Here is a 15,171-nt window from a genome sequence, read left to right on the forward strand (position 1 = left end):
TTTCAGAAAACAGACCTTAACTAATATAGAACGAACTTAAAAAGTCTCGCTTGTTTTTATGAAAAATAAAATTAGAACAGCAGTTCCTTACTTTCGCTATAAAATTCTCGGAAATGAGGCTATATTGAGGCAGAGAACTTAAAAAGCTACAAAAAACTTCTTAATAGGTGAATGTGCTTTAAAATAAAAAACCGATTTTTTCAAGTGTTGATTTAGTTTTAATATAATTATATCTTTGATAATTAAAAACGTAATTTGATACAGACAGAAAGTGTTAAAATTAAGAATTAAAACTACTTGCACCAGACACAATAAGCTCCTTGATAAAATTATATCTGACTAAGAATTGTTTTTTTGAAATCTTTTTGTATTTTTTATTTCAATTCCAAATATTTTTTTGTTACTCTTACGGTCATCCCGTAAAACCTATAAAAAACAAAACTTAATTTGATTGCTTAATAACGATATCTCTTGTCCAGTGCTAAATAAGAAACAACACGAGCTGAGATATGAGAAATAGAGTATAGGAGAAATTCGTGTCTGTATCGTTGTCCAGCGGTGGTGTAGTGTAGCGGTATAGCACACGGCACGGAATGCCGAGGACCTGGGTTCGATTCCCAGCGCTGGTCTTATTTTTCTGGTTTTTCTGTGCATCTATATTTCAGTTTGTATTTTCTATATATCTGACTAGCCTGTTACCCGTGACTCCGTCCGCGTAGAATTCGTTTATCCCTATCCCGCGCGAACTATCTAATTTCCCGGGATACAAACTATCCTATGTCCGTCCCCGTAACTGAAACTGTGTAAGTACCGAACTTAATCTAAATCGGTTTAGCAGTTTTGATGTGATGGAGTAAAACCCTAAAACAAACAAACAGACTTACAAACTTTCGCATTTATAATATTAGTGGGATAATAAACATTAGCTATATGTACAAACATATCGAAGGCGATACTCGCACGGTCCTAACTACTGGTCGTTACTTTCGCGTATCTTTTTGTATAAAACGGCGATTTGCCTGGCGTTTCGGGACATTATCACCCTCGTTCTGTATATTATGGCAATCAATCTGATATACAGCTATTTACTATAATGTTTTACCTTGTAAAACTTCAAGTGCAATGAACTATTACTTCCGTTAAGTAGATAAAAACTTAGTAGTAAACAGAATTACAACGTGTGACTTTCATGTAACACTTTTTCAGGTGGTAGGACCTTGTGCAAGGTCCGCCATCTTGCTCGCTAATCCTGCCGTGAAACAGCAGTGCTTGCACTGTTATGTTTCGGCGTGGAGAATAAGACAGCCGGTGAAATTACTGGCACTTAAGGTATCCCATCTTAGGCCTCTAGGTTGGCAACGCATCTGCAATATAAATAGTGTTGCAGATGTTTATGGGCGGCGGTGATCTCTTACCATCAGGAGACTCACTTGCTCGTTTACCATCCAGTCGAGTATAGAAAAAAATATATATAAGAACATATATTTTAAGGGCTGAAAGCATAAGCTCTAATGAACGTAAATTAGTATTTCCAGGCAAAAAAAAACATTTATTTTCCATACAAATTAATTCGGCATGCAGTGTATCGTTAACAAAGCTAACCACTGACACTAACATTTGCAGCCTCAGCTCGAGAAAATTAAAAAAAATAATAACTCCATTAGTAAAGGTAAATGTTATATTTTTTCGATAAAATGGTTCTCAATGGTTAAAGTTATCGCTAATTGAAATAAATGTTCTGGATGTCACACGTTGTAGATTAGCGCTCCCCCAAGCTACTGACGTGCCAAAGGAAACTAAAATTGCAGAATTTTTCATATAGGAAAATTTCGAAAACTTCTTATAATTTTCTATGGGGATTTAAACTTTGTTTCTTAAATTTAAATTTCCTATATTTCTTGAGGAAATTTACAGAAATTTCCGAGAATTTTCCAACTTTTTGGAAATTTTCCACAACTTGCACATCTGTACCCCCAACGCAACGACACTTGGATTTAAATATTCTAATTCTTCCATTTAAATCTACCTATAGAAAAGAAGACAAATGTGCAGTTAAATCAAAATCAAAAATCAAAATCATTTATTCAGTAAATAGGCCGCAATGGGCACTTTTACACGTCATTTTTTAAACTATCAGCGCTTTCGGAAAGACCATCATTGCCAAGAAGAATGCGCCGCAAGAAACTTGGCAGAAAGTCATTTTTTCAACATAAAATAATTACAAATAAAATACTTAAAAACTACAGTTTACAATTAAATAAAAGAAAAAAATAAAAAAAAATACAGGGATGTATGGGGTCCTTTAGTTACAAAACTAAACACTAACTATTATCTACGTTCAGTGGAAGTGTAGACTGCTTCCACCGTCGTAAATTTAAAAAAAAAAAATACATTTCAGGTCAAGTAACCATTAAGCTTTTGGATTCCGAAGACAAGCTCACGTCTGCCGCCCCCAAAGTTAGCTCACACGAACTCATTTCATGCTCTGAAAGCAGAGCGGTACCGAGGGCATGGTATTGCTTCCGTTTCCATAAGCTCTATGGGATCGTCTTGGGAACTTCGACGTCGCGAGCCTGACTAGAAATTAAACTAAAAATATACAAGTTTAAAATCCATAAGCTTAACAATATACAGCCTTAAATATAGCAAGGGGATGTATAAAGTCCCTGAGTTAATAATAAAATTACTATATAGCAAGGGGATGTAGAAAGTCCCTGAGTTAATAATAAATAAAATTCCTAATCTAAATAATTCAGAGATGTATATAGTCTCTGAATGTCAAACTAATTTAATTAATTAAATTATACAATCTTCAGAGGTGTAAAAAGCCTCCAATGTCAAAAATTAAAAATAATTATTAAAATAAAGAAATGGAGATGTATAAGGTCTCCAAATGTCAAACTAATAAATATTTTTAAATCAAATTCTGCAACGTGGACAACGGCAACAGAACCAGAAACTAGACACGAAATGCGCCGGGACACTGCCAAGTCACACTTCACAACACTTATTTATACACCGACATAAACACACACACACACACACACACACACACACAAACACGAGTACATCACATCACACATCAACATCCTAATTTTCATCGGCTTTCAGTTTAGGCCATGTCGCATCATCACATAAGTACTCCTCAACTTTAAAGTAAGCTTTCTTCAGAAGTGCACTCTTTATGTATTCTTTAAAAGAGTTGTGTGGCAAGTTTCCCACAAAAGATTTGCTTACTTTCCGTAAACGGAATTTAGGAACGGCAAGCTTGTGCTTATTACGAGTATTGATATCATGTACGTCTGACACTTTTTTAAAGGACTCGATATTCTTGTGTGTATACAATATCCTGAAAATGAAAATGTCCTGAAAATAAACATTCGTATTCGTATATTTATTGAACAGTAAATGCGAAAGATGCAAAAGCTGTAGCTTACTCGTTAAGCAACAGTCTATTTACTCTGGCCTTGAATAGCCCTAAATCGTATTAAGCCGGATAAAAGACAACGGACGCGATTGCTTTCCTAAGATCCTAAATTAATATCTTAAATGAACGATCATATAAAGTAAACAAAAGTTAAAAGAAAGAAACAAGACATTTATTCACTAATACGGAAGACACACAAATACATGAAAACACAGATGAAAATAGCACCATAATACACAATACCAAAACCTGTATAACTGTATACGTCGATTTCACCTCAAATAAATCTTACGAAGCCAGCAGGCATCTCAAATAGACCTGCATTGTTATCGCAGCATCTTAATTGCTCGGTCACATGGACCCGCATTGTGATTGAGACTATCACGAGAACTAAGTGCTTAGTTGAGAATTTGAGACCAAATGTCGCTTTTTTTCTTCGTTAATGAAAATTATAGTCAGAACCCGTGGTTGTGTATAAATCTAAATCTCAAGTCCTGTTATACTTAGAGAAGGTGCTGTGCATAGTATTAGGTCCTTAATATACTCATTGGCCGGATAATGATGAACAGAATGTTATATAGTTACGTGAAAAAAAGTCTAAAGGATATATCCTACTAATATTATAAAATGTGAAAGTTTGTGAGTGAGTGAGTAAGTATGTTTGTTACTTATTCTTCACGCTGAAACGGCGGAACGGATTAGGATAAAATTTGGCAAAAAGTTATTTTATAACCTACATTAAAATATAGGATACTTTTTATCCCAATATTCTCACGGGATAGGGATAAAATCTTGAAATTACAACCGCTGGCCTTAGAGTCATAAAATTTGGTAGGTATGTACATAGCTGGTCATCTGGAATAACACTTAGGCTACTTTTTATCCCCATATTCCTAAGGGATAGGGATAAAATCTTGAACCTATAACCGCTGGGCTTAGAGTCATGAAATTTGTTATGTAGATAGCTGAACATTTGAAATAACACATATGCTATTTTTTATCCTAATATTCCCACGGTATAGGGATAAAATCTTGAAAAATCAACCGCTGGGCTTAAGAGTCATGAAATTTAGTATGTAGATAGCTGGACATTTTAAATAATACATAGGCTACTTTTTATCCCAATATTCCCACGGGATAGGGATAGTTTTTTGCAATAATAACCGTTGGGCTTAGAGTCATGAAATTTGGTATGTAGATAGCTGGACATCTGAAATAACACACAGGCTACTTTTTATCCCGATATTCCCACGGGATAGGGATAAAATCTTGAAATAATAACCGCTGGACTTAGAGTCATGAAATTTGGTATGTAGGTTGCTGGACGTCTGGAATAACACATGGGCTATTTTTTATTCCGATATTCCAACGGGATAGGGAAAAAATCTCGAAAAACCAACCGCTGGGTTTAGAGTCATGAAATTTGGTACGTATATAGCTGTAGGTACATCTGGAATAACACATATGCTACTTTTACGACAGAAAGAAAGAAAAAAGAAAAACATTTAACGGTGAAATTTAAGGTTTAAAAAAATTAGAGAAACAAACAAATTATCAATATCATGAAATGGTCCCAAATCAGCATGATATCGGCCTTGCAACCGTCGCTAGAGGTGGTAAATAATTTTTTTAGTCGACGATACATTATTTTCTAGTGGTTTGTCCCATTCAGGATTAACTCTCGGAGCGTACATTAAGTAGACAGCAAAGCCACGATCGGAAAATAAAAGTGGGACATATTTCACGGCGTGGACAAGGGATTACAGGCTGAATTACGTCGAAGTAAACGGACGGGCGCGGACCGGTCATAGATTGTATATAAATCCATTGGACAGTTCGTAGAGTTTAGGAGGAAATCAATATTTTCCGGGTAAAGAAGGTAACTGTACAGATCCACAAAACGCTATTGGACAAGAAAATAATCAGATTTTATTTTTCACTAGAGTTTCTGTATCCCTTTTTTGTCGCTGAAAATCGTAGCCATCATTTTATTTTTCAAATCTTTCGATTTTTTCTGTCCAATGATCTTTTTTAAACAGGTAATTTATTGATTCAGGTGCTACTTTTCAAAGTCTATATCAATGAGCGAGGAAGCAAATTGGTAGCGAAAGAGCAAGGTAAAAAAAGTAAGTAGTTCACTTGATGGAAACTTGTATGTTGTTCATTCGCCATAATTAGAATGTGTCAATATTTGTTCACTCAAATGATACCGAAATCCATGAATCAATTTACAGTTTGTAGAATGATGATCCAATAGGAAATACTCGACACACCTACTTACAGCAACTATTACTTCGGTACGCGTGACCGCTAACTGAATCGGAATTTCCGAGATCTGCGCAACAGCTGCGCGAGGAATATTTTCACGAAATTCCCTTCACATTTTTACAATCACAATTTTACATATTCGTCTGCTTTATGCGAACTTTCCTGTTACATAAACGAAATATTTTATTTATTTCTTCGCTGCATCACTTACCAGAGTAACTATAAAAAGTGTTTTACAATTGATCAAGAATATTTCAACAGATAGCTATGTTGGCTTTACTGAAAGCCCCTTGTCACGGTTTTTCGTCTGAATTTTTGATTTAAAATGTAGTCATGCCTTTGACGCTACACTTTTAACATCTACCAAGGGAACTACCTATGTTTAATCATTTGCCAGTAATGATAAAAAAATCCTGATGAATATTATCACAGGTGTTCAGTCGTACCTAAGCCAACCATAAGCTGAAATATTCGGGATCAAATAATACAGTTTATGAAATATATAACATACATTTTGTGTCCAACGATAGCCCAAACAAAATAGTCATAATGGCAACAGTTCCAAATTATGACGGTAATTATTACAGGGATTCATATTTAGCTACTCCAAGAAAAAATCCTGGCAACACTGCTAGTAAAGGGGTAAAAGGCGAAAACAAGTCATCAGGTCGGAGTCGAAAAGTAAAACAACGATTAATACCTAAGCGAGAGAGTTGGCGAAGAGTTCCTTTTGATTGCGAATAAAAAACACGCGGTTGAACTGTTGCCCGCAGGAAGCCTTAATGCTTTTTTGAAAGTTTGTGAACTAATTAAAAGTTGAACACCTCTTGTTGGTAACGCTTCCGAGGTGTGGTGCCCACCCGCTTGCAAATTAGTTTGAGTTTACATGTTCGACCGGTTTACCTTTACAACACTTCGATTTTGTGATCATTATTCACTGATGCGTGGGTACTTTATGCCAGTGCCAAACTGATAGCCGCAAGAATCGCTTGATCACTCTGGCAATGTTTAGTTTTTTTATACATAAAAGAGAAAAGGAGCACTATTTGTTAACCAATTCAATCTTGTAAAAGGCTTGGAAAGAAAGTGTGAAAACGAAGAAATTACGACCGAGTTTATATTGGATAATTGAATATATTCCCCGTGATATGTTATTTTAGTGCTTTTTTTCTTATAATTTAATATTAGAACCATCAAATTTTTAGAAAAATTACAAATGTAACCCACCTGACTATTCGTTCGGGTCAAGTTCGCGAACTTAGGTGACACACTTGCTAAAATGCTCGCGGAGTCACTTGCACGCGTAATTGCTCGTATCTTATTAATATTAACCAGGGGCCGTATCGTCTAACGTGTAGGCTTTCGCGATCGTATTTCCCATCTTTTTTTACCCTTATATTCTGTACCATTTGACGTAAAGAAGCAGTGAAAGCGATTGTGATGTCATGTGTAGTCAACATGGCATATGGCCCTGTAAAATTGTTCCCTAAGGGCGGTTTCGAACTACGTCCGATCCAAATCCGATCCGAACCCGTGAAAATACGGTCTGGCGTAGTCGTAGAACTTTAGTATAGTAGGTAGTTTACGCACAACATTGGAGAGAAATCGGATGACGGAACCAAACAAAAGTTCTACGACTACGCGGGACCGTATTTTCACGGGTTCGGATCGGATTCGGATCGGACATAGTGCGAAAAGGCCCTAACTGTAGTTAGTCTCATAACAGCCGAAGCCCTTATAAAACATATACATACAAAATCGTCGCATTTGATGGCAACAGATTTAATTAATTGGTAACTATCACATACAGAAAATCCGCTGGTTGGGTAATTCCGTTAAATCAAAATATCTACCTAGTTGAAAATACCGCTTAACCGCAACCTATAGGTACAAATGCGTATTTAATTTGTCGCAATCAGAGTTATTTGTGGTTCAGCAAAGCAGTGGTCTCAAATGAATACAAGCAGTGACTTTAGTCGTTTGGGAAATTACTCGAGGTTCACCTAACACCACAAAACTTTAGACCTTTGAAATTTTAATGGTTATTGTTCGCAACTGACGGAGGCTCAAAACTTCCTGATGCACGACAGGAACTATGCTATTTGAGGACCTCTAATTAACGGGAGTTAGCTTCTCGGACAATATAACTATTTTGAAGTTAGTCTAGGTCCAAATACAAATAATTATAGAACCAGAGAGACCAGCTGCTATGTGTAGCGTGCGTTAAATTGTTATCACCGACGCGAACCTACTGATCTCATTTTTGCTATACTTTCTTATTTGTATTCCAATATAATGCAATAAAGCGTATTGTATCGAACAGAGAAAACCGTACTTGAGATTTATTTATATGGTAGGATAGATATGATTAAATCACAAATGAGGTTATTAACAGCAATAGAACTAAATTATCTTATTAATAAGCTGATAAAGTCTGGTTTAAATTGTTGTTTAGGCTATGTATATATGTTGTTTAGACAAGACTTATAAGTGTATGGTCTTAAAATAACATTTTTAATATCCCAATAATTTGTTTTCGGTATAGTATGAAACATGGAAGTAGGGATGGCCTTACAAAAAGACGAGCACGCTTGCACTCGCCGAACAAACATATAATGTTCATAGCGTAAGTGGCTCACTAAAGTTGTTTGGGGCAGAAGTCAAAGACACACGGTAACTTTGCGACTAAAACGTTACACAGAGGACAGAGAGCTCCAAGCAAACGCCACACTCCACACTGATGCTACAATTCAATTTCGAAAACGGACTCGGTGGCCCCGACCGTCTGTTGAGAGCACTTTACTTTGTACTCAAATAAACTAATTTGTACGTACGTACCCAACTATTTTCATAATACATATACGAGTACACAAAGCCAATGTTCATTTGAAAACCTACTCGTATAGCTTCTTTGCCTAAAAAGATAGCAGAAAAATATTATCTATTTACTGACCGCGTATTGGATATCAAGACCGAATTATTTCCGACCAATAAGTGCCTGCTTATAAGGAATTGTATTTCTGAACGCCTTTGTTGTCTGATAAATTTGCCTCCATATTGCTTTAGATACCTACACACTAATTTCATTCGTAATCAGTACCTACTTGATTATACCAATTTATTATAGTAGAACCACCATCAGCCAAATATGTGGTCTACTACCCTAAAGTTGGTAATCGTATGCATGTCATAAAACAATAATGCCAATAGACGTACTCGTATTTGTCTACTTGAAAGTTCGACTTCAGCGACATATTCATTTGATAGGAACTTGACGAGCGTGAAATTTCCAATCCACGCCCGCTGTGAACCACCACCCAAACCCTCTCATTCTGAGAGGAAGTCTATGCGTTCTGCAGAGTGGGACGTATATGTTTAGGCTGAGATGGTAATGAAAAGAACCGAGAAGGCCTATGTCCAACAGTGGAAGTCCTACGGCTGATATGATGATGATGAAAAATGTCTTTATGCGTTCATCATACGGACGGACACCGGTTTTAGCCTAAACCGAGCGTCCAAAAAGAATATCTCGTAAACAGAAATATATATTTTCGTGCGCTGCGACCCCGGCTACCGCATGGAGGACGTTGGTGGGTATCTCATAAAATAAAATAAATATTTCATCCAAATATTCTCTCTTTTATACAAATTTATTTGGGATGGCCATTTTATGGCTCCAGATTTATAACAAACCTATCTCAAACATACATATCATATCTACTGTGTCTTTCGCATTGAAAATGACAAATCAGGAATAAGTTAAAGTAAGACTTGAAGGTAAAGGTATTAAAAAGTTTCTTTAATTACAAGTCGACGTCTTTGTCGATAACTTGAAACTGAATATTAAACAAAGAAAAAAAATATGAACGGTCCTTTGTGTAAAACAATAAAGAATGCATAATTGTTACAAAATATTATGGAGATTATTACATCGGAATTTGCTGAAACTGTATGATATTTTCAGCCTTCAATGAACTTCGAACTGTTGATCAGCCTCATAATTTGACGTCGGTAGGTAATTACGGATGGTCTTTAATAGGACGTAACGAAGCCCTACCGGTAACCATTAACGTACAACCTTGTCATCACAAGCAGTGTTGATTATGACGCCAGAAGCAGACATACCTACTCAGACAAAGTGTTCGAAAATATGCACACAACCCCCAACCCTATTGCGAAGACAGAATGAACTTGTGGAGATAAAACTAATACTTTGATTATGTGGGTACATCTGGTGCTCACTGTATTCAAGTTTAACGTCACATGCTTTAACATGTGATGATAAAAGCATTTGAATAGTTTTATAGATAATTTCACGGCAATTAACGGAAACGGCGCTATTCAAATTGATGACAAATAAGTATCAGTTGATAACATGTCGTAATTTGATATTTTAAGCGCTATTTACTCACGTATTGAAGGTGACACGCGTACTTACTTCACATATTTACTGACCTAGTTTACAACACGTTCCCTATCCCTTCACAACAAGGTTTTATGAAAGGAGGCACACATTCAACAGATAGGCGAACGCATTATATCCTCACTGATAATTGCTTGTATTATTGCCACAAGCCGTCATTGTTCTCATTAACAATTCATTTAAATTAATGGCCATCTCAGATCATAGACAACTGTGGCTTCTGAAAACCTGCCCGTCAACATCACGATCAATGTAATCTGCGGCAAATTAATTAGCAGCTTGACGGAACAGCGTTCGTATCACGGATTCAATTAATTCGCAATGTTTAGACGAGGGGGCATAGATCACAGCTGGAAGCACCGATTCCGCTAATCTACGCTATGTTACTGAAACTAATTGTGTTAAGCAATTTTATACTACCTAACTGTCAAGTAACTTCAATACTAATATCGCAGTGTGCTCAAACATGTCATTTTGAAGACGAACATTTTCTATTGTCGTTTTCACATCGTTATAATGTAACCAATAATTAAGCTGCTGAACCGATTTTGATGAAAAATTTCTAGGAACCATCGCTAGAAAACTTGATTTCAAATAAAAAAACAGGCCAAGTGCGAGTCGGACTCGCGCACCGAGGGTTCCGTACAAATTATTAAAAAAAATATTAAAAATATTTTTATTATATGATGTAAATAAAATTTTATGCTTTTCGCAATTTTTCTTTGATCTGTGCTATAAGACGTTGCTTTATACCAAATTTCAAGATTCTGAGTTCACGGGAAGTACCCCGTATTCCCTTGCGAATATCGAAAATTTGCAGCATAAACGACTGTATCTTATGATTGCGTTGCCTTAGAAATTTGATTTTTTTCACAGCTCTGAGGGACAGTAGATCTGAGTATTTGTTATAAATTTCAGCTTGATATCTCCACGCGTTCCGGAGAAAAAGGATCATGACAGACAGACAGACAGACGGACAAAAAGTGGTCCCTACAAGGGTTCGGTTTTTTCCTTTCTATGTAGATACGGAACCCTAAAAACCACATTAAATCGGTCTACCCGTTTAAGAGGTACGGTGCCACAGACAGACAGACACACATACACACATAGCGGTCAATAACTTATAACACCCCTCTTTTTGCGTTGAGGGTTAAAAAAAGTGATCCTATAAGGGTTCCGTTGTTTCCTTTTGAGGAACACTAAAAAGAACAATGTAAATCTTGTAATTATTAGCCTTATTATAATTTATTTATTTATTTGTTGCTGTTTATCTCACTACCTATATTTATTTTGGACGTATATTATATGTACGATATAATTATGTATGTATTCGTAGATGTATTGCTGTTACGTTTAAATTTTCTGATCTACTTTTGATGCACCACCTGTTGTAAACTAGTCCTTCCTTCTTTCTGTAAAAAAGGTTGCCTGGAAGAGATCGCTCTTAAGCGATAAGGCCGCCTATTGCTCACCTTGTAATTTTAATAATTTGTTTTCTGTATCGCTTACTATGTCTGGTGTACAATAAAGAGTCTTTGCATTGTATTGTATTGTATTGTAAATTTCTGCAGTACCTATTAAACCTAAACTGTGCAAAATTCCAGTTATTTTAGCGAAGAAAACACCGTAGATGCATTATCGGTTGCGAAATATAAGATAGGCATTCCCCAGACATGAGTTTGCAAATGATGGCACTTAATTCGAATGTTTAATATTTAGATTCCGGACGCTGGACGAAAATAAACTTTGATATCGGATGTAAAAGAAACAAAGTATTGAAAATGGTTCTTGAAAATTCGCTACCGTTAATCCGAAAAAATGATATGGTATGTCATTGTGAAAAGTTATGTCTTACATTTAGAGAAAAAAATCTTTTGAAATAATAACACTTCCAGGGAAAAATCTGTTTCATTGACTTATCACTCAGGAACACTTGTTTCTTACAGAGAGAATTAATAAAATGCTTCTTCGTAGTAATTAATTAGGATACAAAGCAACTTTTACTTAAGAATAACTACATCGGACGGGTAAAATTGTGAAAATTAAACGTTTACTTTATTTTTACAGCTTTTACTTAGTTTTAGCTGTCACGGTGACTGTAAAATATTCCTATCAGTAGTCGGATGTACTTAAAATTTGGTATATCTGGATAAGGTGTTTGGATAACAATGCAAATAAGTCAACAACAAGTACCTACGATCAGCAAAAAAGTTTAATTACAAAAGTTTTTTTTTACAAAACCTTATTTTAATTATAGAAATACTCTGAATAAATAACCGTTGCAGAGTCTTACAAAATGTTTGATGTGGAAAACATACACAGCCTGTTCAAATTAAAAAAAACTTCCGTTGCTAATGGCCGTGGCAAAACAGCGGCACTTCGCTTTTCCTTTGCACTTATCCGGCCTGCCATTTAATTGAAAAAATCTTGTTTCAACACGACAAAAAAGTGGTTAAATGAAACACCCTAAACACACATAAGTAACAGGAATCTGAGACTGTAGACACTTTAAAGGACACACTTCCCCACCAAGCAATTGTTGTCATGCGACGTTACAGGGTTTTACGCGATTCACGAGTCGTCTCGTCAACGGGGGGAGGGGGGTTGGTGAAATAATGCTGATTCTAACGAGCACTCCGCCGTGGCGCGTGACGCGACTGCCTAGCCTTTACAGATACGGCTGCGTTCCATTTGGAGTCACAAGGGTTCAGCCATTCTGAAGAGCTTTTGACAAGTAAAATGAGATATTGAAGCCAGCGTGTTGAAGATGATTGATAATAAAAATCAAGTCAAAAATGTCGGATATCTAAATATGCACGCAATGCCCTATGTAGGTAGTAGGTAAGTGTAAAAATCACTGATATGTCAAAAGAATTACATCATAAGTCAAGCGAAGTCAGGTGAGATTATTTTGAAAGAAAAAAAATCATTATTTATTAACTTTCTGAAATACAATACCTACCCGATACTATTTGTCATCGTACAATAAAACAAAATCCCATCAAAATAAGTATATTTGTCTAGGAGCTACGTACGATGCCCCGGACAGAGACACAGATACACAAGTTAAACTTTTGGCAAATAATGGAGGATAAAAATACGATCTAATCTAAAATACCTAACCTAACTAAAACCTTACCTAACTAAAACCTAACCTAACTAAAGAACCTAATTAAAGGTTTTTAATATCATATGTAGAAACCCTACAATTTTAATTAAAGGCCGAACTTAGATTGACCTTACGTTGACGTTTAAATAATTCGGTTAACAATTTAAACAACTGTCTTATAATGGTCGGGCACATCACATAAACAACGATAGCTGGGCGTTTTCAAAAATAGTGTACCCTTTCTTTTTTTGAAATTTTGGAAAAAATATGGTTTTTCCTACTCAGAATCAAGAGCAAAATCGATTCCCCATTTATAGGGTTCCGTAGCCAAAATGGCACAAACAGAACCCTTATAGTTTCGCCATGTTTGTCTGTCTGTCTGTCTATCTGTCCGTCCGCGGCTTTGCTCAGGGACTATCAATGCTAGAAGCTGTAATTTTGCACGAATATTATATATGTACCTAAACTATGCTGACAAAATGGTAGAAAAAAAAATTTTTTGTTGTGTACCTCCCATAGTCTTAAAAGTGGGGGTGATTTTTTAACCTAGTAGTGTGGGGTGTCGTTGGATAAGTCTTTTAAAACCATTAGGGGGTTGCTGAAATGATTTTTCGATTCAGTGATTTGTTTGCAAAATATTCAATTTTAAAGTACAAATTTTCATTAAAATCGAGCGTCCCCTCCCCCCTCTTAAATCTAAACCGGTGGGTGGAAAAATTTGAAAAAATTCAGGGTGGTAGTAAGTATATCATACTTACAAGGAAAACTATAACGGTTAAGTTTTCTTGAGAATTATTAGTAGTTTAAGAGTAAATAGGAGCTTAAGGTATAAAATATACCTAAACTGGGAATATTCCGTACAAAATACGAAATCCTTAGAAAAATATTACTTATTTTTTTCGTAATGGCTACGGAACCCTATTTTGGGCGTGTCCGACGCGCTCTTGGCCGATTTTTTCGTTCAAAATTTTATGAGTCAGTTTTGTCACACCCATACTGAGTGTATGTAAAAAACGTCGCAAAATCTATTTTCTCTATTGTAAACTATCGGAATCGATGGCGCTGTTAATTCTGCGTAGGAAAAACCATATATTATTTTTTAAATTTCAAAAAAAAAGAAAGGGTACACTTTTTTGTTAAAACGCCCAGCTGATTGTTCATATTTATATAATGTACGTAAAAATATTAGTCATCCAATTATCAGCGACAAGTGGAACAGCCGGCCAGGCGGGACACAGGAACAGGGGACTAATTATTATTACATATTGCGTCGTTAACCAAAATCCAGATCTCGCTGTTTGCACTGAATACCGAAATGTGGGCTGTTATTGTTGTTGCGAAACAGTTTGTGTCAGTCGGATTTGTTACGAGATATTAATTGATTGGCGTACACGACAACTATAACAATTTTCTGTAGATGTTATACACATAGAGTCATGTGGGGTAAACGTACGCAGTGGGTAAATGTACGCAATCCTACGAATAAATAATAAGTCAGGAAGCGTAACTCAGAACAAATTGCACACAAAAAGTGGTCATACTTTAAACCAAAACGACCTATGATTCAAATACGAATCATTTTCGAGGTTGCGTTGGACGTGTTGCGCGCATGATGCAATGTCAGATGCACGATAAATGACGCGCAAAACACGATTTTTAATCCGCGCCTACTAATACGCAAGGCCATTTTTCTAATGCAGTTACAATTCCTGACTTATTATTTATTCGTAGACGCAATCACATACATTTCGGACTGAAATGTATGGGATTGCGTACACTAATCCACTGCGTACGTTTTCCCCACATGACTCATTTAGTGTCAGAAGCAGTGTAAGCAATGTTGAAATTGTAAGAGTCAATTGAGGCGTTATTCTGCGGAGGTCTAACTACATTTTACCTTAGTAGTCTAAGTACTCTACAACCAAACCCGCAAGACAGCTATAA

At 36.0% G+C, this 15,171-nt stretch overlaps 1 protein-coding gene across 1 annotated transcript in view; it reads left to right on the top strand.

Moving 5' to 3' along the window:
- The window catches only part of LOC141427538 (RNA-binding motif protein, X-linked 2), a 219,289-nt gene that overhangs the window by 59,504 nt on the left and 144,614 nt on the right, over window positions 1-15,171 (top strand). The gene's annotated exons all lie outside the window — the stretch shown is intronic.

This window comes from Choristoneura fumiferana, chromosome 4 (genome assembly GCF_025370935.1).
Source record: "Choristoneura fumiferana chromosome 4, NRCan_CFum_1, whole genome shotgun sequence".
Classification (NCBI taxonomy): Eukaryota; Metazoa; Arthropoda; class Insecta; order Lepidoptera; family Tortricidae; genus Choristoneura; species Choristoneura fumiferana.